At 36.2% G+C, this 26,345-nt stretch overlaps 1 protein-coding gene across 15 annotated transcripts in view; it reads left to right on the forward strand.

Annotated features, from left to right (window-relative positions):
• Positions 1–208: 208 nt before the first annotated feature.
• CSNK1G3 (casein kinase 1 gamma 3) overlaps positions 209–26,345 on the forward strand; it is a 106,115-nt gene continuing 79,978 nt past the window's right edge. For 14 of the 15 annotated variants that reach the window (XR_004982865.2, XR_004982864.2, XR_004982866.2 and 11 more), the window contains exon 1: positions 209–291. The gene's annotated coding sequence lies outside the window, so the exon portion shown is untranslated. Of the gene's footprint in view, positions 292–26,029; positions 26,180–26,345 lie in introns of those variants that run through there. The other variant, XM_036409369.2, reaches the window with a different exon arrangement.

The raw sequence follows: 26,345 nt of genomic DNA on the forward strand, positions 1-26,345 counted from the left end.
AGCAGCAGCAGCGGCCCGGGCGGCGACTCTCCGGCCGGAGGCGGCGGTAGGAGGCACCGGCAGGAGCGCGGGGACCCAGTCCGAGCAGAGCTGCGTTCCCTCCTCCCTGGCTGCTCGGTCCTTCCCCCCCATTACCTCGCTCGCTCGCTCGCTCCCTCCCTGGCGGCTCGCTTACCTCCTCCTCCGGCCGCCGCCGGCGGGTGTGATGTGCCGCCGCCGCCGCCGAGACTGACGGAGCGGGGGGCGCCACCCGCCCGGACCGACCCCGCTGCTCGCGGCCGCGCCTCCGAGGTAAAGCCCCTTCGCGTGGGCGCGGGCCGTGCGGCTGGGCGGCAGCCTCGCTCGCGGGGGCCGCGGCGGCTCCCTTCTTTCCGGGTGGGGCTGGGTGGGCTGGGGTCCCGGGGTGAGCGGGGTGGGGGGCGGAGGGGGCGGGGGCCTCGGGGGAGGGTGGGCGAGGCCCCGGGCGGGCGCGGGGGAGGCCGGGGCCGGGGCCGGGGCGCGGGGGGCGCGGGGCGCCGGGCGGGGGCCGCGGGCGGGCCGGGCCGGCCGCACAAGTTGCCCGAGTGGCGCGGCGCAGCGCGATGGGGTCTGGCGGGAGGTGGGCGCGCTGGGCGAAGGCAGGGCTCCCTCCGGGGAGGGTGGTGTGGTGAGGTCGGGAGCTCAGTTTCCAGCCTCCTTGGTTGTGCCCAGACCATTCGCCTCGGAGTGGGGGTTTGGGGCCGGAGGGAGGCGGGCGTGGATGGGTCTGATGGGAGGAGGTGTCCGGGGCCAGGCAGCATTCATTTCGGGGTAAACTTCCCGGGGGCAGAGGGGCAGGGATGTACCTATTGGATAGAGCTGCTTCTGACTTAGCTGAAAACTTAACCGAGGGAGTAATAACACTGCTCTGCTGGTTACTGTGTCCGCGCTGGTTTGTTTATCCCACAGGCAGGGGAAGTGACACACAGAAGCGCCGGTTCTCAGGGTCCACGGCCGCCGCCACATTTCTGTTCCGCGGGCGGCGGTGGGGCTGTGTGTGGTGGTGGTGGTGGTGGTGGGGGGGGGGGGCGGGAGGGGGTGGGGGAGGTAGGTCTGTGTTAGGGTCGCTCTGGTTCTCCCAGGGAAGGAGGAGAAGGCAATGGGGTGGGAGAGAGAGAGTCTGTGTGGGAGATGGCTACTGTTGCTACTCCGTGCGAATGTTTTAACTCCGGTGTAGTGAGTGCGTGCGAAGGCTGGTCAGCGAGCGGCCCCCTTTTCGCCTATTGTTTTACAATATCAACTTGGAAAGTGTAATACCAGCCGATTTTTTTTTTTTTTTTTTATAAACTGAGAACAAAAGCCCATGTTGATTTTTTCTTCTTTTGCAGTTCTTGTGATAGGAATGACGTTTGCCCACAGATAGTAAAATAAGTTGAACCGTGTCTAAGTTGGAATACTTTTTAAGCTATACATATCTAGTTTTTAAAGCGATGTATATACTTTTGAGCGATCCTTTCTTTTGTATAAATAAATTGTGTGAGAAAAAGATCACAACAATTATAATCAGAATGGTTTAGAATTAGAAAGATCTGTGGCCAGTTTTAAGAAAACATTTTCCACCAAAAAATTAGATCTGATTTGTGACATTCTTATTAGCTGTTTGGAGAAAGGGGGGAGAGAGATGTACTTATAGTGTATTTTACAATTTATTCTGAAACTTTGTCCCCATTGTATACATTAGCCTTTATAGTTGCACAAAAGATGAAAACTGTATGGGCACTGGAAGAAAGATGTTATCAAATAAATTACATGGCTTTGACATAGATTCTTAGCAGAGTGTATAGACACTTTTGTTTTCAGGGAGTTTGCATTTCTGGGTATGTATCAGGTATAAATAGTTTTTATTAGATGGGGGACAGAAAAGTTAATTTTAGTGTTGCTATGTATAAGGCTTTTGGGGAGCTCTTGGAAAATGATTATCTTTATGGATGGTTTATTGTGCTCATTGACCTCTGTTGCAATAACAAACTTAAAAAAGTTAATGCGTTCTGTAGTTATTAATGGTTTCATCATTATATTTGCAAGTATTAACTATTAATAAAATCTTCAACACATGAAAATCACTTATTCCCTCAAATAAAGGTCTGGGATTAGAATCAAGGATAGTATAGTTCAACGTGGACCTTTAATGTGTGCAAGGGCGTTTTACTGTGTGGTGAGGATGGAAGAGTGGATTAGAATATGAAGATGAATGAAACCCAGTAGCTGCCTTCAAGGGAGAAACAGACTTGCACAGATATGAGTGCAACACAAAACTCCTGTGGGCTTTATTAGGCGCATGGAAACATGGTGACTAATTTTTGACTGGGGAATTATGAATGAGTTTACATCTGGTAACACTCCATTTGGGCCTTAAAATACTTTAATGGGCAAAATGAGAGGGCTGTGTGTGTATGGGGCAGTTTTCCAGGGGAAGGGGATGACCTGAGCATAGGCATGTGGGTTAGATGTTAAGGGGCCTGTTGAGCTGGACATAAAAGGCTGCTGTGCCAGGAGGTCTTTGTGGAAGAGGAAGCTATGAAAGTAGGTGGAGATCAGGCCAGGGAAATCCAGCATGCCTTCCTTGTATTTGAAAATGAGTCACTTTGAGGTATGAAGGTCCAAGTGTATAGAGTGTATGCTGATAGGAAGTAGGTAAGGCAAATAAGGATAGTAAAATGAAGGAATTAGAATAGTCAGCTTATCATTTATGCTAATGGAGGGAAATACAAAAGTATAAAACCTAAAACAGTTCATACATGGCTTATCATATTTCTTTACTTGCATTTGAATATGGGTGTGTCTGGTAATATTTTAATTGGTTTTTACATGAAATCCAGACTAAAAATGTGACTCAAGTATAAATGGACAGCAGCAGTCCATTTACTTCTCTGTGGTCCCCTCCGTAATCCCCTCCTTGCTGGGACTGGGCCATTATTCTGGTAGTTATTGGTTCATATTTTTTTTCAGAATGGAACAGGTAGTTGTTTAGTTTCAAAGGGCTTGCCAAAAGGATGTATCAAACGAAATAGAAGGCATGCTGAAATGTTAAGTAACAAAACAAAATACAGTTCATTGGATAGTTACATTATTGTTACGCGTTTGAAGGTAAGATTTACCATGGTTAAAGTAAGATGTAAGGAGTCTACATTCAAAGGGAATTGACTTAATATGGAGATGATAAAATGAGAAACTTCCACAGTTCCAGATAAATATATATAAGGTTTTTAGTCATCTTAAATACCAGTGACCCTAAAATTATTTAAGTTATTGTCATAGGAGTGTTTAGAAAAATATCACTCTCTCAATATTATTGTTTAAGTTCATGTTGAATCATATTACAGGGAAGATTGTTTGATCGTTTTTTTGCTATTTTCCTTTTAATCTTCAAAAAGGAATTGCATTATAACTGAAAATGTGTTATTTTGAACCTCCCAATAACTACCTGTTACAAATTAAGTGCCTACTTTGTATAGGGACCATACAGTAAATACAATACTACTCTTCAGACAACACTATGAGTTAACTGGCATAAACCTTCACTTCGACTCTAGGAAAGAATCTTCTAGAGTTTAAGCAATCTGTTTTATATCTTCAAAGTAGCACAGTACATATTTAAATTAAAAAATATTTCTGGCTTCAAAGTTTGAAACCACAAAGTGATCTGTTTTTTCTAATCTTCCCTCCTTCCTTCCCTTTCTTTCTTTCTTTCTTTTTTTCTTTATTTTTCTTTTCTCAAGCAGTTAACACCTAGTGGCATTGATTGGCGTTACTAATATGTTTCTGGGTGTTGGTTCGTCAAGATGTAATTTCTTTGGAAATAGAAGTTTGGAGGTATCTGAAGTTCTCTAACTAGAGATTCTGTAGGAGCAGACAGTATGGTTTTAGTAACTTAAGCTACTTCAGAGTATCACTTTTGTGTCGATCTTCAGTATGGAATTATACTTGGGATTTTTAATGTGTAGAAATCAAGTGTGTATTACCCATTCATATTGAGTGACTTTGGCGAGTTTCTGAACTACTCAGAAAAAATGGAATGAGAGATATATGGGACAGATAAGTTTTAGAGACACAGGGGAGGCTGCTGTTTAGCCATGTTTTCTGAAGCTCCTTTCTTAAATCTAAGATTTAGAAACTACAAATGTGTTTGCTCCTATTGTGGGACCTTCAGAAGACATGTATGATTTGTTCTTAAACTATAGAAAGTGATTGGTTATATTTTCTCATGCCATTCCATGCTCATCATCTTTATTATCAGAAAGAATTCTTAACTGTGAACTTGAAGTGTTTATGTATTTGATAGATACGACTCTACACAGTTTGGTCATTTTCTTTTGAATGTTATATCAGTTGTTTAATTTAAAGAAAATCTCTAGCTAAGTTATGTCCACACCTGGCTAAATCACATCCACATTTTTTTTTATAGCATTTATTGGTATTAGGTAAAATCTCATGATAATCTTTTTCTTAAACTTCTATTGCTTTTTTCATTAGTGAAGTAATATTAGATTTTAGCTCTATTCAAAATTATTATACTTATTTAGCTGATTTCTGTTGAATTACTTTCTTTAGTTATGAGGATACTGTTCTGTGTGCTTGTGTAGCTATTATATTTCAAAAACAAACCAGCCCAGCCAACGTGGCTCTGTGGTTGAGCTACCTATGAACCAGGAGGTCACAGTTGGGTTCCCAGACAGGGCACATGCCCGGATTAGGCAGCTGATTAATGATTCTCTCTCATTGATGTTTCTATCTCTTCCTCTCTGAAATCAATAAAAAAAAATATATGTATATATAGATATATCTATATATCTATATATCTACATATCTATCTATCTATCTATCTATATATATATTTTAAAAAAATCAATATATACGCACACACAAAAAAACTCCCAATAAATTTTTAAAATTAAATAAAGGGAGAGGTTATTCTGTGATTATGTTCTTCGTCAAGATTGAGAACATTTGCCCTGGCCAGTGTGGCTCAGTTGGTTGGGCATTGTCCGGTGCAGCAAAAGGTGGTCAGAAGATTCCCAGTCCGGTCACATGCCCTTTTGTGGACTCAATTTCCAGTAGGGGCCATGCAGGAGACAGCGGATAGATGTTTAGCTCTCATTGGTGTTTTTTGTTCCCTCTCTCTCTCTCTCTAAAAATCAATAAAATTTCCTTAAAAAGAGATTGAGAAAATTCATATAAAGTGCCCACTTGCGATGTCGGGCACTGTATAAATCTTAGAAGCAGATCCTGAAGTTGCTGATATATATGAGTTGATACAGGGTTGATTGGTAGATAGAATAAGCAAAGACTTTTAGGAGCAGCTTTTTATAGACGAATCTCTTAACTCTCTTCTGCTTAACTCACTCAAAAGAATAAGTGGTACTTTTCATTTACTGCTTGATGCTCTTGCTTCATCACTGCATGGCAGTAGACTCTAGTTTGTTCTTGAATTTTTACTCCAACCAGTTTTTGTATACTTAGCAAGAATTATTTGTGATTATACCCAACAAATTGTTAATGTACCTGATGTTGTAATTACATAGTTTAATGAGACATCCAGTGAACTGTGAAGGCAAAAAAGGTGCGTGTATGAGAACCAGTGGGCACTTTGAAAACAGGTGAGTAGCTAAAATTAACAGTTGAAATAGTGTGGGTGAAATAAGTTTAAATATTAGGTCTAGTAATAATTAATGTCGTTTTCTAATACTTTTTAAAATCGAATTTATTTAAACAATACAACAAAATTTAATCAACAATATAGTTGCCGTTGTTTTCTACTACTTGTGCCCAACGCTCAGGAAGCATTTTAATCCCTCTGTTGTAAAATTCTTGTGATTTTGATGCAAAAATTTTGGTCAATGCATTTTTGAGGCATTCTTCATTATTAAATTTTTTTCCAAGAAGAAAGTTTTGCAAAGAACGAAACAAATGGTAATCGGAAGGGGCAATATCAGGAGAATATGCAGGTTGAGGGAGAACTTCCCATTCCAACTGGCGCAGTTTTTCAGCAGTGATTCTTGCAGTATGCGGTCATGCGTTATCATGGTGAAGAATCACGCCCTTCCGATTAATCAGCGCGGGTTCTTTTTCTCTTAAAGCTTGGGCTAACCTTTCCAATTGGGCACTATACACTGCACTTGTAATGGTTTGGTTAGATGGTAAAAGTTCGTAATGAAGAATTCCTTTAAAATTCCACCAAACACACAACATCACTTTTTTCGCATGCAAGTCAGGTTTTGGCGTGGGCTGCGGAGCCTCATTTTTGTCCAACCATTGAGGCCGCCTTTTCAAATTAACATACAGCACCCATTGTTCACCTCCGTTTTTGCTCTAAAAACGGCAAACGGTTTTGACGAGAGAGGAGCAAACTGCAAATTGTGACTCTTTGATTACGGTTGTTGTCGGTCAACTCATGAGGAACCCATTTTCCAAACTTTTGGACTTTGCCAAGTGCACGCAATTGATTGGAAATTGTTTTCTGTGAACAATTTAAAGTTGTCGCAAGCTCTTGTTGGGTAATTTGAGGATTTTGCACCAAAAGAGCTTGAAGAGCTTCTTGATCAAAATTGGACACACGGCCTCGACCACTCTTGTCATCTAACGAAAAATTTCCCTCGCGAAATTTCTCAAACCAACGCTGGCATTTTCTGGCGCTAACTACATCTTGACCAAGAGCACAGATGTTTTTTGCAGCCTCACTTGCTTTTCTTCCTAATTGGAACTCGTAAAGCATGCAGTGCCTAATATGCTCTTCATCCGCCATCTTCTTAGCCCTAGTTTTGCAACAAAAACCAAACCAAACACAAACTTTTTCAAGCAAAACTTGTTAATTGCACTTCACACTTTCTGTAGATACCACGTGTTTGAAGGTTATGTCAATACAAGTCAGCGCCAAGCAAGATTTTAAACGAATGTTAAAAAACGACATTAATTATTACTAGACCCGTTAGGGGGAAAGTTATAAAATCTAAAAAGCTGCTTGCTTTTAAGCATTTGTGAGATGTCCTTCCATGTTTAAAAAATAGAAATTGGAAATCACAGGTGATGGACTGTGGACATGGTTTTTAGAAAAAGGTAAAATAGAACTACAATTCATAGACTCTTACTTAAAGAAAAGATGATAGTCTTGCATTAAAAGATTTTCTTGAGAATGTACATTTTAATGTTTTAGTTTCAATAAAAGTTTTAAGGTATGTAGATTTTTGAATGATTCCCTTATTGAACTAACTTAAGAGCTAGTGGTTAATAAAAATATATTAAAGAGACTAGCTGTTTCTAAAATATCACCTACTTTATACTCTCAGAGATTTATTTAATAGCATCCTCTTTAAAAAAGAAATACTACTATTCTTGAACCTATAGTCATTCCTACTTTAGGGTGAATTGCTTAGTTATCTAGTCATATGATCAATCCATGGTTCTCACATATTTCTTGATAAGGTCACTCATGGGATTTCATATGCTACTTTTTCAGCTTTTATACAGCATCAGGGTTAGAGAGAAGCTGTTGTATAATTCCAATGTCTCCTCAACTTGTGTAAGAACTGCTGGAATGAATTGGTAGAGGAAATGGTCCCTTGAAAGAGGAAATGCCATACCCTAATGTGTACCAGGAGCACTGGTGCTTGTTGCACAGCATGCTAATCTAACAGGTTATATAGTAGCTACCCTCCTTTTCTTGCCTATCTAGCTCGGCCCAAGTATACAAAAGAGAACTTTAAGGGGAGAAAGAGGTCCAGATTGGGAAAGGAAAGATAGATGGGGCATACTATTTATCTTGATGTCACCACATTGCAATGCCTGACATGCAGTAACTTCTTCAATGGAACGTTGAAGCATGGAGATAGGGCTAGTTTTTCAGAGCTTTGGTTTGCCTCTCTAAGATTTTCTTGATTCTTCTCTTCCCTGTGTGTTGGATTCATCCCCAGGCTGGTAGCAAGGTTATATCTAGACTTGCATTGGCCAGGAAATCTTTTCACAAGCCTACCTGCATACTTTTCTCTTCATGTTTTATTGACCAGAATTAAGTCACAAACATTTACTTCCTAATCAGGTAGGACAAGGGGAAAGGGCTATCATGGTTGGTTTTTACTAATCAGGATATATCCCTGCAATTGGGGATGGCATTACATTTCCCTGAATTACATGGTAGAGGGAGGATATTTAAAACATAGTGGTAAGAAAAATGTGGGAGAAATGGATGTTTGAGAGACAAATCAATAGTGACCGCTACATCTGTTTGTTTTAGAATGAAAATAAATAATGCATATAAGTGCACTTTGAACTTTAAAGCATTGGACAAATGTAACGGATGAAAGATTAGAAAGCTGCTTCAATGTTACCATCTTAAATATGCTCAGGTATGAATATTTTAGGAGTTAAAAACACTAATTTTCTTAATGACTAATTTTGAATCAATAAAGTCCATTATCTAAGTTGTAAGATTATACATACATGTTTTTCATGGAACACATAAAGCTGTTTTAACTTTAAATTAAAATTTTCTATGTATAAATTTATTTATATATATATATTTTTTCTGAGTTGCTGCCCTCCCTCCTCACCAAAAATTGCCCACACCTTTGATTTTATCAGATTTCTTTACTCATCCCTGGAGCAGAATAAGTGCATGCGTTGTCAAACAGAGGAAGGGTTTATTTTGAATCATGGGATCCCAGTGAGATAGGAGGAAAGTAGTTTTTAAATATCTTGAGAGCAGCAAGATGAATGAATGAATGAATGGTGGGAAGATGGGGAGGTGGGCATCACAGAATTCTAGAATTGAGATGAATCATAGGAAGTTAGATCTCTCATATCTTAAGTGCTAGAGCAGTACTCTTTCTGACCAAGAGATGGGAGGCCTTGAAAACTTATTGTTTACTTTGCTGTTTTGCTTAGGATCATGGGCTAGTTCTTTTATTTTTTAAAATATATTTTATTGATTTTTTACAGAGAGGATGGGAGAGGGAGAGTTAGAAACATTGATGAGGGAGAAACATCAATCAGCTGCCTCCTGCACATCTCCTACTGGGGATGTGCCCACAACCCAGTCCATGCCTTTGACTGGAATCGAACCTGGGACCCTTGAGTCCACAGGCCCACGCTCTATCCACTGAGCCAAACTGGTTAAGGCTGGGCTAGTTCTTTTAATCAGTCAACTGGTTACCTTTAGTGCAGATATCTGTGTTCTCAGGCTATGTAAAATTATGGCTATTTGGTTTATAATTTTTTAAAGTAAAACAACAGACAAATCTTTTAATCTTCTAAGCAGTCAACATCATCAACATCAACACCTCCCCTCTCCCTACCATACATACAAAATAACCTCAAATATGGTTTGCTTAAATGAAAATGCAGAAGCAGTGTGAGTGCTTGGAACAATATACAGTATATATTTTTATTTTTGTGAAAGTTGCTATCTCAAAGATTCCTCTGCTTTCAGTATATGTAAAAGAGTGTATATGTTTGTGCACACACACAAATATGTACTTAAACTGAATAAATATATAGACTTAATTGTTATAATTTTTGTAATTATTGTTGTAAATATACAGAATAAATCCATTCACCTTTGGGAAGGATATTTATGTTAATGACAGTTTTTATAAATAGAGAAATTTGGGATGATTTTTGCTTTTATACTTTTTATAGTTCTCTGTATTGTTGGAATTTTCAGATATGATTATGTATTATTTTTACCATCAGAAAAAAGAGGAACCATTTTTTATTTTGAATATAGAAAGTGGAATTCTGGAATGTAGGATGTTTTCTTCCAGTTTATTTTTTTAACATTTAATTCTGCTGTCATATATTACCTTGTATAAAGTGTGCCTCAAATACACTCATAATAATTGTCATTTTTAAAATTAGGCTTATTAAAATTATTTACTTTAAAATTTAAGGTTGAGAAAAAATTAAGGTTGAAATTGGCCATATGCTGATACCTTTTGATGCAAGTGTACTTTATAAAAGTGGTGGAGTTCTGAATATTTTGTAATTATTAACCTATTTTTTAAACTTGTTTGGTTTTGACTTAGCAGTATATAAGAGTACAGTATATTAGAGTCAAAGTTACAGTCAGAGTTTCCTTTAGTAAAACAGGAAGTGAAAAATGGTTTTTCCCTTACACCCAGTCTGTGTCATGTTTATTTTCTATTTCTGTGAAATACTTATTTTATATTCTAGTAATGAGAACTTTAAAATGACAAATATAGTAGGTTATGCAATAGGGAAAGAAGAGAAAATTCCTGTTATTACACTAGTCTTATTGTGTGGAGATTCATGACTACAAGACCATTTAATAAAATACTAATTTGGTGTGCAAAAATAGCCTACTATTGTGTTGGGAGTGAAACTAGTAGGTATCAGTTGTTTGTGATGTTAAAAACAATTGGTCTTTGTAGATGCATTTTTAAAAATTGATCTTAGAGGAAGGGAGAGAGGGAGATGGAGAGAGAAACATCTGTGTGAGAGAGAAACTTGATGGGTTGCTTCCCACAGACTCACTGACCAGTGATCTAACCCGAAACCTGGTATGTGCCCTGACCAAGAATTGAACGCGCTACCACCTTGTGTAATAACGACACTATAACTGGCCAAGCTGTAGATGCATATTTTTATAAGACTTTATTTTATTTTTTCCTTTTATTCCAGGGATCTGAAAACAATACAAAATTATAAAGAAGTGTAAATTATAAAGATGTGGAATCTTGTAATGCCAATTGTCATTTAAATATGGACTATTACTTACCGACTTTTTTTTTCTTTCTATTATATGAGTGTCAAGGCATATTGTAGCTAATTTTTTTAAACGTATTTGAGATTCTGAAAATACTTGTAGTTAATAAAATATCAAAATATAATCGACCTTTTAAAATAATTCTTTTGAGTATTTCCTGATAATCTGTTGAAAGTTGATAGCTGGAATGCATATTGTGTGCTTATTGTATGCTCTGCTGTTTATCTAAATACCCTACAAGTGAAGGTTGTCTTTTGAAAACTGAAAAATAAAATCCTGAACTTTGGGAATAAAATAATTAAATAAGCTAAAATAAATTTATTATATACACTTGCTTAAATTTTTCCAACTGAAAAATTTTTTTGGTCCTTACCAGAGGATATGTTTATTGATTTGAGAGAGAGAGAGAGAACATTGATGTGAGAGAGTAACATCTATTGGTTGCCTCCTCTCCTGTATGTGTCCCAACTGGAATTGAATCCCCAACCTAGGTATGTGCTCTGGCTGGGAATTGAACCTGCAACCTTTTGGTATATGGGACAATACTCCAACCAACTGAGCCACCTGGCCAGGGCAGTATTTTGAGTTTATATCTATATCTATATCTATATCTATATCTATATCTATATCTATACCTATACCTATACCTATATCTATCTCTATCTCTATCTCTATCTCTATCTCTATCTATATCTATATCTCTATATCTAGTGTATGTGTTTGACAAAGTAAAGGAGAGAAGAAAAATGGACAAATTTTAAATATAATCCTTGTAGTTCTTGTTATAGAGCTGGGAGTGCTACTACTTACTAAAAGTAAGAGAAAAGGGTTTATGGAGAAGGCAGTTTGTACCAAAGATTCTCAGTCCTGACATCATATTAACAACTTTTCTGGGGAACTTAAAAAAAAGATAAATATTGGGATGCTACCTATGTTAATTTGTATTTGAGTTTGAGGGGGGAGCCAGGACACTAATGATATGTTTTAGGATTTTCACAGGTGGTTCCAGCATTGAAAATGACTGATTTATCCTTCTCTTCATACCTATCTGTTCGCTCTTTTTTGAAAAACGACTTCATTTTTTACTTTTATGTTCTTTTTTATTTGGGAATGGAGGTATGAAGATAGATAAGAAATGCCTAAAAAATATTTGCAAGAGGATCAGGATAATGAAGTGATTTTTTTTTATAGTTCCATACCCAGAATCCTTAGTGAGGCCACTCTATTGCTCGCTAGCAATTAAAAAATACATATATTTTGCTGAAACCTGTTTGGCCCAGTGGTAGAGCATCGGTCTGCGGACTGAAAGGTCCCAGGTTCGATTCCAGTCAAGGGCATGTACATTGGTTGTGGGCACATCCCCGGTAGGGGGTGTGCAAGAGGCAGCGGGTCGATGTTTCTCTCTAATCGACGTTTCTAGCTCTCTATCCCTCTCTCCTCTCTGTAAAAAAAATCAATAAAATGTATATTTAAAAAAAAATACATATATTTTTATTGATTTCAGAGAGGAAGGAATAGAAAGAGAGAGGTAGAAGCATCAACGATGAGAGAGAGTCATTGATTGGCTGCTTCCTGAATGCCCTCCTACTGGGAATTGAGCCCACAACCTGGACATATGCCCCTGACTGTAATCGAACCTGCGACCCTTCAATATGCAAGCTGATGATCTAGCCATTGAGCCAAACCAGCTAGGGTGCTTGTTAGCAATTTTTGATAAGCAAAGCACCAAAATTAGAGGATTTTTGACATTTGGAAAATTTGTTAAAGGGAAATATGTATCAAGAATAAATTAAGGCCTCAGTTTGGATGACCTGGGAAATCTTAAACGTCAGTGGTAAAAATTATATCTTTAAAGTTTGTTATAAAAAGGCAAGAAGAATTGTTGCTCTTCAAAAGTTTTTAGTTTTAGGTTATATTTATCATATTTACAGTTATCATTGAGTTGTATTTTCCATGTAACAGAAGGACTGAAGGGACCTTACTGGTTTTTTAGTTTAACTGCACTTCTGCTTTATTCTCTTTGTACAATTCTTGACAAATAAGTACATCTGTTTTCACCCCTCAGTGAAAATAGTTTACTTATCGTGTATTGTATACATAGTATATTTTATATATTATACATAGTCAGTGAATGTTTACAGATGTAAACATTGATACTAGGATTTTATGGTTATTGTACCTTGTCACTTATGACAAATCGGGATCCTTTTGGTGACTCATTTGATGTTGCTTCATAACACCTTTAGTAGTTAATTTTCTTGTGACAAAATGAGAGCAAGTCATTTTATGAGTTCATTATGTTAAATTTATTCAATGAACTTTTTTTTTGTATGGTGGCAAAATTAGATTGGGCAATTCTATAAATTTCTAGGGTCATATTTTTTTGCAAACTTCCTTAGTAGGAGATTTTGTGGTAGAGACATTTAAGAGTGGTTAGAGTTTAGAGGACATGTTACGTGTGAACCTCTGGAAGACTTAGAAGTATTTTGAGTTTACCAAAATACTTCAATACTACAATGAAGTTAATATCATGATAAGACTAGTGTACCTCAAAGGGAAGAATGGGGTGGGAAGAGATTAACCAAAGAATTTATATGCATAAATGCACCGACAATAGGGTAGTGAAAGCCTGGGGTGGGAACCTGAGGGTGGGGGCAAAGGGGAAGAAAGGGGAAGACATCTACAATGATAAAGATAAAAAAATTTTTTTTTAAAAAGGTTACCAAAAACATTTGGCACATACAATTAGTAATGGAGGAATGGGTACAGTTTTACAGGACCCTAATTCCTTATCAACAATTCCAAATTGAAAATGCTCTGAAAAGCAAATTTTACTCTTATGCTTGGCACAAATAGATTTTTTTCCACCAAAACCTGTGTGATATGTGCATTTATTTAACATATTTGTAGATTTCTCTGCAGAAATAGTAAATGTTTGATTATAGTGTGTTGTCCCAGATTTCTGTGTGCCATTCCGCCTTCTCTAGGGGTGTTACAAAATATCTGATGTATGCACATTGTATCACTTGTCAAAACCCCTAAAATTCTGAATTCCAAAACATGTTTGACTGCAAGAACTTAGAAAAAGGAATTGTGGAACACATTATTTTGCTTCTACCCCTTGTTTCTTGATGGAAACTGTTCAGCATCTTACTCCTCCGAGATGGAGTTTCAGTAAAATGCTGGTAAATTTCTTTTGCTTTTTTTTCTTGTAAATATATACATATCAAGAGGCAATTGATTTTAATTTGTGTTTGTTTCTTTAATAGCTATTGAAAGCTTTTCTGTTTTTTTTTTTATTTTTTATATTAAGTTATTAAGACTGGTACTTGCGAACCCTATTGGGATCCCAGGAGCATTGTGTAATTAGGATGCTTGAGATGGAAAATGTTTTGGGTAACTTTGGCATAGCTGAGTATTCATCACATACACTTTAGTCCTTGGGGTTATGTAAGTTTACCTCTATACATGATAACTTCATGCCAAAGCACCTGCAGGCCGCTCTCTTTTTACATATCTTGGCTTCCTTTTTCATAACAGAAAGAAGTAGGGGTGTGGTTCAGTGCTTCTGTTTTCGTTTCCTTAAACTTCCTTAATTTGTTTTTAAGACTTTACTGCAAAAATCTTTATACCTACTTTGGTTTTCCTCCCCCCATCCTATGTGTGTGTTTTCTTTTCTCTCCTTTTCTTTCTTGCTCCCCTTCCTTTAAAATAATATTCCTCAAAGAGAAAAGTTCATTAACTACAATATTCTATATTGGTAAAAAGTCTGTTTGTTGAAAAGATGATAGAAATAAATCTGCATAGGTATTTTCCTAAAGAGGACCTTTATAGGGGAGTGATGATTATTCTGCTTATTCATGTGTGTTTCATGTATGGAGTCTTTTCTTTCTTTCCATCCTTAATACTGAAGGTAATGGGATAGTGAGTACTGTGGTGTATGTACAGGTTTTAAACTGTGTTTTTGTTTGAAAAATTTTTTTGATTGTTGTTATTGTAGTTGATTTCTAATATTATGCCATTGTGATCTGATAAGATGCTTGATATGACTTCAGACTTCTTGAATATGAAGAGATTTTGCCTGTGACCCAATATGTGGTCTATCTTTGAAAACGTTCTTGTGCACATGAGAAGAATGTATATTCTGTATCTTTGGGGTAAAATGTTCTGAAGATGTCAATTAATCCATCTGATCTAGTGAGTCATTTAGGATTGCTTTTTCTTTGTTGACTTTAAGCTGTGTCTTTGAGTTCACCAAGATACCAGGCACTACAAGGTATAAATAGTAATGGGAGATATAGAACTTATGTTGTTTATGTACACTTGCTATTAATAGCTTATTCCACGTTGCAGAATGCATTTGAGATTCATTCATGTTGTGTATATCAGGTTATTTTTTTATTTTTACTTATTTTTGCTGCTGAGAAGTATTCTGGTATATGAATGTACCTCAGCATGTTTATCCATTCATGAGTTTGGAGCTTTGTTTCTTCTAGTTTTTGGTGATTACGAATAAAGCTGCCAGAAAACAACATTTTTTTTTGTTTTGTTATTTGTTTATGAATCTAAGTGTTCATATCTAGTATTGGAATTATCGGTTCATACAGCAGGTGTATGTTTAACTTTATAAGAAACTTCTAAACTGTTTTCCAAAGCAGCTGTGCCATTTTGCACTTCCACCAGCAATGTAGATGAGTTCTAGTAATAAGCCATTCCTAAAAGTTAAATTGGCTGTATTGAATGACATTTTAGTAATTAGTTTGTTAGTTTGATTGCACACCAGAATATCATGACAGTAACATCAATTCTGAACATGATGCTTTTATTGCTGGAGGTCTATCAGATGGAAATGGTGATTTAGGGGAGCCTCACTTTACAGGATATGCAGACTTCAGAATGCTTTGAAAGTATTCTTTCTAGCTCTGGTAATGCAACCTTGATTGCTACCTATAAAAAAACAACAACAGACTAGGCCTTTAACCCTAGTGCTAATTTTGGGGATTAGGGTGCCTTTGGATAAATTTTGTGGCTCTGTCTTTAGGCTATAGCACTTAATTTGGGAAAGGATTCTCTTGGTTTAGACTGTGCAGAAGGAAATCCTTTCTCTGGAGAAATGGTTGTACTTTCAGCTTTTTTCTGTCACTTGTTTCATGTTTCTTTATTTGAAGAAGGTAACTTGGTTACTTATGATTTACTATCAGTTATACTGTTTAGTCCTTTTATGATGAGATTTGACAATATTAGCATTACGTATAAAATTCCCAAATGCTACTCATCTTGAGTGAACCTTTTTCATTTGTGACCTTTGCCTACACTAGACTGTTACTTTTAATTATTTATTTTTAAAATTAGGAAATTAGCATTGTAGTTAAGAAGAAAGAATGTAACTTTTTAAAATAAGAACCATGTGTGAAACAGTATTGACTTCTGAGATACTTTCTCATTTAATCTGGCATTGTCAGGGAATGGCCTGCTAGATAAATTAGAAGATTGAATTTATACTAAAATATTTTTTAACTGATAACCTTCATAAGTTCGTATTATTTTCTCAGTGTTTCTAAGCACATTCTGGTCTTTTCTTGCTGATACAGGGCTCTCATTCTGAACAACAGTGATAAAGCACTGTTCTGCATAGATATCTGAATTTATTGAGGTATATAAGATTGTTTGTCTTCTTTTTTTTCTGTCATTTTAACTATTGACCTTAATTTTTTTCATTTTAAGTTTGATTTCTAGTATAACCTTATTAAGAGTTATTTTAAAATTAAAGTGGGGTTTAGGGGCTCTTATTGTTTAGTGAACAGAATTTTTTTTTTTTTTTTTTTTTTTTTGCCTCTTTTAGTATATTTATGTTTTGGAGAGTTGAAATTATAGATTAATTGCCTTTTACTTATGAGGTGTTGTTCCAATTCTTATGGTAGTATCTCTTAGAGCACATGTGTCAAACACAAGGCCCGCGGGCCAAATCCGTCCCGCCAGGCCTTGCAATGTGGCCCGCACCGCGCTGTCATCACTGCACTCCGCTGCGTTTCCATCATAATGACAGTTTATGACTGTTCAGTAAACCATTCGGCCCGCGATTTAGGCTGGATTTTAGATTTTGGCCCCTTCTCTGATTGAGTTCGACACCCCTATCTTGGAGCTATGAATTGGCTGCCTTCCTATACCTTTTTGCTTCATCTATTTGAAAAAGGGATGATCATGTAAACAAACATTTCTAAATTTACAAGAGGTAGTTCATTTGTTTTTCATTTTATCATTGATTCAACAAACTTTTAACCAATGTCTGTTGTGTAATAGATAATGGGGAGACAGAATTGAATAAAATATGCTTTCTGACCTTGAGGACATCAGATTAACATATGGACTATTTTTAAAGTTAAAGAGTTAAAACATTGTCTCTTGTCTTTGTTGTAATTTGGTAGTGAGATATAGAGATTTGATCAGATTCAGTATCAATTTTTTTTTCTACCATCAAGAAGGTCAAAGTTTCTCTTTTTGTGATGTTAGCAGCAATTGAGGATCCTTGCCTTGTTCCAATAATTCATTAGGAGTTGTATGATTATATTTCAATTCTATAATTTTTTCTTTATTAGATGGAATACTTTTAAAGAGAAAAGTATTAAGAGTTGATCCTCATTATTCCCAAATTCCATATTTACATACTTTCTACTTGCTAAAGTTTATGTTCTTGATACTTTCCCAATCATTCACAGAGATGTGCATACACAGCATAGCAAAAAATTTGAGTCACTTGATGTACAATTTCCAGGTAAAGTTGAACAAGGTGATGAAGTTCTGCCTTCTTGTTTTACTTTGGGGGCTTATTGAGTGCTTTTTTTGGGGGGTGATTTTTCTGTTTAAAATGGCCCCAAACATAGTGCTGAAATACTGGTTAGAGTTCCTAAATTCAAAGAGGCTGTGATATGCTTTATGGAGAAAATAACATGTGGTAGGTGAGCTTAGTACAGGCATTAGTTATAGTGCTGTTGGACGTGAGTTCAGTGTTAATGACTCAGCAAAATAAGGTATCTTTTAAACAGAAACACATTAAAACAAGGTTATGCATTGATTAGCTTATGGAAGTGTGACAAGGCTTGCAGGATCCTAAACCTATATTTTTCCTAGGAGCAATGGCTCAGTGTTGGCTGTTTCAGTGTTTGCAATAACTTTATGGAACCTAACTACTGTGCATCAACTATTTTTAGTTTTGCTAGGACAGAAGAATATCCTTTTTTAAAAACAGATATAAAAACATGCTGTAGAAATTTGGCATTTATAGAAGTCATTAAGAGGGTTGGTGAGACCTTTGCTGGGGCAAGTTTATTGCTCTATTCCCAGCACCTTAGACTGTGTCTGATACAAGGTAAATACTCAGTATTTGTTGAATGAAAATAAGTGCCCCACAAAAGAACACGACTTCTCTTTATGGCTTGGATTTTAAAATTTAATATTATTCCTGTGATTGGGGCTTGTAATCAAGTTTATGTTTATAGATAGAGATTGAGATGGTGAATATTTCAGTAATATAAATTTAGTATGACCTCCGCTTGATTTTTGATTCCCATCATGCTTAAAGGGGCAGGAGGTGAGGGTGATCCATGATTTTTTGGGTGTATGTACTATAATGAATGCTTACCTAACTGGACATTTTCAAATTAAACATTCTTTCAACTATTGAGACTCATTAGCTATGATAAGGGGTATGTCAATGGGGATATAAATTCACCTGTGAAATTGAAAAGATGAGGCACAAAAGACATTTTGAAGGCCTGCGAAATAATCACCCTAATTACTGAAGAACAGTCAGACTTGGAAATTAGAAAATTTATTTAATTAGACTTTCAGTAATATTTATGTATATTAAGAAAATTTATATTTTAATAAAAGTTCTCACTTAAAATTTGATTTATTTATAACCAATTATAATATAGTATGTTTTGATACTTCTCTGCTAAGTTGCTTCCAAACTTAGAGAAATATTTTATGACTACAACTTATTGAAATAAATTCGCCACAACCTATAGAAATTTATTTTACCTTGTGCCCCAATGGTACATGTACATTCATATAAAAACAACAACACAAATTTCATTAAACACAAGTGTTCGTATTACATATGTGCACTCCATTTTCTGTTCTATTTGGAACTATTTCTGAAAAAAACTGCTGCGTAGGACCTAAAAAACTGCCGCTTAGGACCCACTAATGATTCATGATCCACAGTTTGGAGAACACTGCTCTAATTGAACTTGTGATTTTTAAAGGCAAGAATATCCTTGCTTTTAATGGGAATATACAAGGGACATCACTCAAATTAGGCTTCAAAAATGTAAAGTTTTGTAGTTGATAGTTATTAAATATTTCTGAGACAATAAGTTTCTGTGGTATGTAATTGAAATTGATCCCCTCCCACTCACCCCCCTCTCGTTTTTTTGTTTTGTTTTGTTTTGTTTTGTTTTTTACTAGCTTCAACTCTTAGGGCTAGGCTCTTTGGGGTTAGCTGGCTTTTGGGTGCTTATGTTTGGCTCTTAAGGGGAAGATTCCAGCCTACTTCTTTGCTTCTTTATGTCGATCTCCATTTTTGACATTGCAGTTAATGATTTAGCTTTTAAAAATAAGTGTTTAGTCTTTTCTAAGACAACCACAGTTGAGCTCATGCCAGAAACCAGTATCTGGGACACTTGCTGCTAATAGAAGCATATGATGTAACAGCTAGCCCTCACATCACAAATATCCTTACTCATTTAGATTTAGGAGAATCCTAGGGACATGTATTGTAATTTTTATAAAGACTGAATAAGGAAGGCATTTGAAACAGCGACTGGGTCATTTCATATAGTAAATACAGATTTTTTTCATTTACGACAAGTAACGTGAAGAAATTAATTTTAAAAACGCTCATTGCTTATAATTTTGTATTTTAAAGAACATTTAATAACATGCAAAACACGAAAAATTATCTACAGAAACTTTTACTAAAACAGGTACCGTATTTTCTAGCGTATAAGACGACCCTAATTTTACAGTTAAAACATAGGTTTAGGCCTATATTCGCTGTATAAGACTACCCCCCACTTCAAAGAAAAGACTTACTTTGCCGTCAAGATCTGCAGGTAATTTTTGTGCAATTTTGGTCTTTTGCCCCTGATTTTCGGTTGACTTTTTTTCATTTCAAAAGTCGTCTTATACATAGAACAATTCTATATTTATTGCAAAAATAGTTTAGAAGCTAGAACTGGCTCATTAGAGTTTACTTGAAAACTTGAGCTAACTTTGGGTGGTTTTACAAGAGGCAGAACATCCTATACTGATATGTTCTCACACTACTTATTCTATTTTATGTAGCTGCAATCTAAAGGAGGTCATTTGGCTCAAAGTCTAAATTATTGGGCCATGCAGATTATAAAATGATTTTTTATGTTTTGAAGATTCATCAGTGATCATCAAATTAGAAGTATGCCAGTGGCCTACATTTCTACTCATATAGTCAGATTATGTGTAATGTTTTTTGTATTTAGCAGCTCATTTTTATCTTTATTAGTGGATATTACTATAGCAAAATTATAATTGTTTATGAAAGCAAAGCAATTGATTGTTTATATTAGTTCATCTATACTCGAGGACAATTTGAAATGCATCTTTTTGATAAATTTACTCTAATATATATACTTGAATAAGTCAATATGCTGAGAATAATTATAGAATCAAACAATTTATAAATGTCTTGTTAACATTTATTTATGCATGTTCATGTAGCTTTATGCACATTAACTAAATGCGTATCCATTCTTTTATTTATTGTAGAAGGTCTAAAATTTCAGTTAACTTGTAATATATCCTGTAAAAGTTAGTGTGTTATAAGAAATTTTAAGTCTGGCATATATTTCTATGAAACTTCTCTCAATTTTTATTCCTATGGATGAATGATTTTTAAGTTTTAAAGCTATATTTTTTCACTTTCTTTTTTTAAGTTTTGAATTTAAAACTCAGAAATTTGTAATCATTTCTATTGAATGCAACTGTAAGTATAATACAATAAATACTAGGATTATTTGTGATCTTTTTAGCAACTGGTATTTTAATGGACACTGAATCTTATATCTACTTATATTTCTGTGTTTTTTTTTTGCTTAGAAAGCAGAAAAATAAATTTATTAAGTATAGGTATTGAACTGCATTTTGTAAATAGCATTACATAGTTTATTTCTTCTTTTTTTTAAAATATATTTTATTGATTTTGTACAGAGAGGAAGGGAGAGAGATAGAGTTAGAAACATCGATGAGAGAGAGTCATCGATCAGCTGCCTCTGGCACACCCACTACCAGGGATATGCCCACAACCAAGGTACATGCCCTTGACCGGAATCGAACCCAGGACCTTTCAGTCCCCAAGCCGACGCTCTATCCATTGAGCCAAACCGGTCCCGGCTACATAGTTTATTTCTAACTTTATTTTACTTTCTTTCTGATTTCTCAGTCCTTTTGTGAGTGTCTCTCTCTCTGTGTGTGTGTGTCTATTATAAGTTGCCCTAAATACTTTTCTATAACATTGTTGGCTTTTAAGTAAAGTACAGAAGTTATTTAGCTTTTAGAATAGATCGTGTACTTAGATGTTTCAAAGTAATTCAGTGAGAAAAATAAAATAACAATACGCATTTTAGTAGTTCTTAACTTTTTTAGGGCCATATATTTTGGTAATTGGTTGAAAGCTATGGATTTTCTCCTAAATTTTTTTTTTAAGTTTATTAATCTTTAAAAGGAGACTGGGTGGGAAGAAGAAGAAGATAAAGAAGAGAGAGAGAGAGAGAGAGAGAGAGAGAGAGAGAGAGAGAGAGAGAGAGAGAGAACAGAAACATTGATTTGTTGTTCCACGTATTTAGGCATTCATTGGTTGATTCTTGTATATGCTCTGAACAGTGATTGAACCCACAGTTTAAGATGCTGTAACCAACTGAGCTACCTGAGCTACTCTGTAGGAGTTGGATTTTCTCAGGAGATCGATGGATTTAAGCTTAAGAACTCCACAACTGTCTCCAGTATTGGTGACTATTTTCATTCTAAGCAATGCAAAGCAAAATAAAGCAAACCAAAACAAAAATTGTGGTTTGTAGAGTCACTTAATACTTTACTTTTTAATCATTTGAAATATTCTTATCAAGGCTTGAAAGTGTTTATTTAAAATTACTTTAGGATGAAAATTAGTTCATAAAATAAGTAATTAAACTAATGCCTATATAAAGTAAAATATTAAAATAATACTGAAATATATAAGTAATTGCCTCTTCTCTCAACTCTTCAGTCTTTGTATTTTTTAAAAGATAAAAACATACATTTTCATGATAAAATTCTCAATATATTAATTATGGAATGAATGAATATCAACAAAATAAAGTTCATCTATGACAAGCCCACAGCTAACATCATACTCGATGGCAAAAAATTGAAAGCTTTTCCCTCAAATCAGGAATGAGACAAGGATTCCCACTCTCACCACTTCCATCACAGTACTGAGAGTTTTAGCCAGTTCAGTTAGACAAGAAAAAGAAATAAAAGGTATCTGAATTGGAAAGGGAGAAGTAAAATTTTGTTTGCAGATGCATTATATTTTAACTAGAGGCCCGGCTCAGGAAATTTGTATATGGGTATACAGTCTCTTGTCCTGGCCTGCAATAAGGGCCATCTTCCCTGGCTCCTCGCAGCTGGCCCTGCCCCCTTCCCCCCAACCCTCCCCCATTTCCCCATCACCCAAATTGGAAGGGACCAAAAGGTTGGCCAGCAGGCTCTGATCCAGCAATCTATTCCTGTGGGCTGGGGGCAGCTCCTGTGCTGAGTGTCTGCCCCCTGGTGGTCAGTGCACATCATAGCTACCAGTCTTTCCGCTGTTCAGTTGATTTGCATATTACCCTTTTATTATCAATATATAGAATTCTATACCTAAGGGTACTGAGATTTTTAACTCCCACTTCCCATTCAGTTTTTAAATGTTTGGGTAGTTATGTTTACTTCATCTATTGCTTAGTTTTGACTCTTTAAATAATGACCTTATATTTCTATTTTTTATTCTAGCAAATTTTTTGTTATCTTTTTACTGTGTACTTTGTAAGGAACAGATATTCGTATCCCTCCCTGTACTTCCTTCTACCTCTTCTATTCCCCCTTAGCTGAGTGTCTGTCAATTGTAGTGTTATTTTAACACTGTCAAGAGTGAAAAAATTATATTCTCTTCGATCACATATATCTTGCATTTGTGGGCTACAATATGGATTCTAAAAGTTTAAAATCAATTAACCATTAATTCACTGTTAGGATTTGTAGTAGAATTAAGTAGTATTTTTGTGTGACTCTTTTTTCTTGATTAGCACTTTCTGGGCCCCTTTTTCTCTAGCTCAGGAAAATTTCTTTTTGAAAATTCTTTACTAAATTTTCTTTGTTCTCTCTGTTAATTTCTATTAGTTGAAAGTTTGAGGTATTGAATGTCTTCTTTTGTCTTTTTTCCTTTATTTTTTTGTTTCTCGTATTTTTATTTTACATATTAGAATTGTTGCCCCATTTTAATTTTGGTTATCATTTAATGTGGCATTATTATTTTTTAGCCTATGTACTTATTATTGTTCTCCAAAGCCTCTGAAGATCTAATGGTTTTCATTTTTGTTTTTCTTCTCTTCTGATTTTTGATCTGCTTCCTTCAGCTTTTTTGTACTTGCTTTTTTTGTTGTTATTTTTCTTTCATTAGCTTTCTTCACTCATCTAGTGATTCTCGATTGTCAGTTTGTGTTTGTGAATGATGGGTTAGTTTAATATTTCTGGGTAAGTGGTTTTGATTTTCTTGCTATCTTTTTTTCATCAATCTCTTGGGGACCTGTGTACATGGATGTTGTTCACAGACCAGTCAATTCATAGGGTGAGCACTCAGGGAACCAGTCTTTAAGCAAGGAGTTTTTCAAAATGCCAGATCGGAACAGGTTTTACTTTCTGATACCAACATATTCTCTTTCCCCACGCCTCCCCTACTCCCCATTTCCCTTTGGAACTTTCTTTGGTTTCTTTAGATATTTGTTTTTGTTTTTGTCTTTTACATAACTTCCCTCCACTCTCCTCCGCTGCTTACCATTTCACCTATTTCCTTTAGGAAGCCTTTCTGGACTTCTGTCTGGCCTTCCTCAGCTGTGGTCTTCTCTGGCACTTAGTTTGGGCATTAGCTTCCTTCATTGTTTCATCTGTCAGTACATGCTTCTTTTCTTCTATCTTTCTAAAGTTTGTTAATATTTCTTATCTCCCTCTAAGTCTCTGTATTGATAATAGGTATTCCAAGTTACTGATAAAAATCGAATGTTGCCATAGAAGAGTATATCATAGTAAGAACACCTTGCAATTTTGTAGATTAATGATTTGTATTTTTTTTTGCTGTGTCTATATATAGTCTTTCTGTTTATACATGTCTTGAAACCTGTGTACATGAATGGGGGTTATTGACTAGTGGGGGGTTCCCCCCACTTCACCCTCAGGTTGTTTCAAATTAGACTGCATTGAGGTGTTATATACATTTATATTATCAGCTGGCAACACTGAAGTGTGGTATATACTTATAGTATAGGCTGGCAAGGGGAGCTGATCTATACTGCAGATCTACATAGACAAGCACAGGGAGGTCACAAAATTAGCAAGAAAAAAACTAGAGGTAAAGTGGATAAGAATATGACATCAGGAATACAATTCTTTTTAATCATATTCTTTTTACAGCACTTAGTAATTTTATGATGCTGGTCAAATAGTGTAATTTCTCTAAATTATAGGGTTTTTATTGGTAAAATTAGGGATTGCAATAGTATCTTATGATTGTGAGAATTGATGACTTAATCTAAGTACTTAGCAGAGTAAGTGCTCAGCAAAGGGCAACTGAAGAGAATTTAAATAAAAAATCTAGGTTACTGGATTTTATTGAAAAATTGGAATATCTAGTATTCTTGAATGGTAATAGTTGTTTACGGCTGAGTAATGTCTGCCCTTTTTAAAATGGGGTAATTGCTTTCCAGTTTGCCATAGCTCCTAATATTCCTTTTTAAAAAAAATACATTTTTTATTGATTTCAGATAGGAAGGAAGAGGGAGATAGAAACATTAATGATGAGAGAATCATTGGCTGCCTCCTGAAGCCTCCCCTCCACCCCCCGCCATTGGAGATCGAGCTCACAACCTGGGCATGTGCCCTTGACCAGAATCGAACCTGGGACTCTTCAGTCTGCAGGCTGTAGCTCTATCCACAGCCAACCGGCTAGGGTCCAATATTCCTTATTGTCTTACACTTTGCTTGTTTCATTCATTTATGTTATCTGTTTTGCCATTTAGGCATTTGGATTTGTGACTCTGAGGCTTCAGGTATCAGTTATAACTAAAAGAATATCTAGTTTTTAGAACTGAGTTTTCTTTGGCATTAGGATGAATCAGTACGAAAGGCAGAAATATAGACAGTATTAGAAGAATAATTCAGGCAAGGGAATGCCATCTCATCCAGGAAGTGACTTAGGAATGCTTGTCGCACTTTGGTTGGCATATGTGGGGTTGGTGATGTGCTTCAGGTGAATGAAGAGCCTGTTATGGGGTTTAATGATAAGTAACCGGGAGGGCTTTAGCTAGAAATCATGCAACTGAAGCCTAGAAATGTTTAGAGATGGAAATAATTTCTTTATGATTCTATGATAGCTGTTGACTGACCTAGGGCCCAGCAGTGTGCTAGGTTCAAAGATCACAGTTACATAAAATAAGAGTTCTTGTAATCAGATATAATAAGTAATTATCATATTGTGCATAATATAAAAGTATCTTTAGAAATCTCCGGGTCTAATCCTCCTATTTTACAATCACTAAAATCACTAAAATAAGATTAGACAGATTAAGCCTTGTCTAAAGTTTTATAATTATTTGGGATTCCAAGACTCTTTCCCCCCCCTAGTTCTGTGCTCTTTCTAGTTAGTATTAGACAGGCAGCATCAAAGAGGTCTGGATAGCAAAGATCCCAAGATCTGGGAGAAGGGTTCAAAGATTGGGACTTAAGTATGAGGGAAGGTTATGTTACCTTATGTAAGAGTTACTCTTAAAATATTGGAGCCAGAATTTCTTCTTGTGGGCTTGAAGAAGTACCCAAGTGTCCATGTCAGAGAAACCCTTGTGGCAAGGAACTGTAAGCAGCTTCTAGCAACTGCAGGTACCCTGTAGGACCTGAGGGTGGCTTCCATCTGGAGAGCTGGCAAAAAGCTGGGCCCCTCATTCACACACTGCAAGGTTATGAATTCTGCCCACAATCTGAAGGAACATGCAAGAGGATTCTTTCCAACTTTAGTCCCCAGATGAGAATGCAGTCTGGCTGATACCATGAATGAAGCCTGTGAAAACTCAAGCAAATAACTCAGCTGAGCCATATCCAGACTTCTGATCCACGGAAATTGTGAGCTAATAAATGTGTATTGCTGCTAAGTTTTTGATAATTTGTTATGCAACAATAGAATACTAATACTTTTGAGTCCAAGTATATTGTATTTTTTAGTGTAGTGTCATTATATAATAAACACAACACTTTGCCATCTAACTTGAAATACATAATCTACACTCCA

The sequence above is a fragment of the Pipistrellus kuhlii genome, unplaced genomic scaffold, assembly GCF_014108245.1.
Source record: "Pipistrellus kuhlii isolate mPipKuh1 unplaced genomic scaffold, mPipKuh1.p scaffold_m20_p_4, whole genome shotgun sequence".
Classification (NCBI taxonomy): Eukaryota; Metazoa; Chordata; class Mammalia; order Chiroptera; family Vespertilionidae; genus Pipistrellus; species Pipistrellus kuhlii.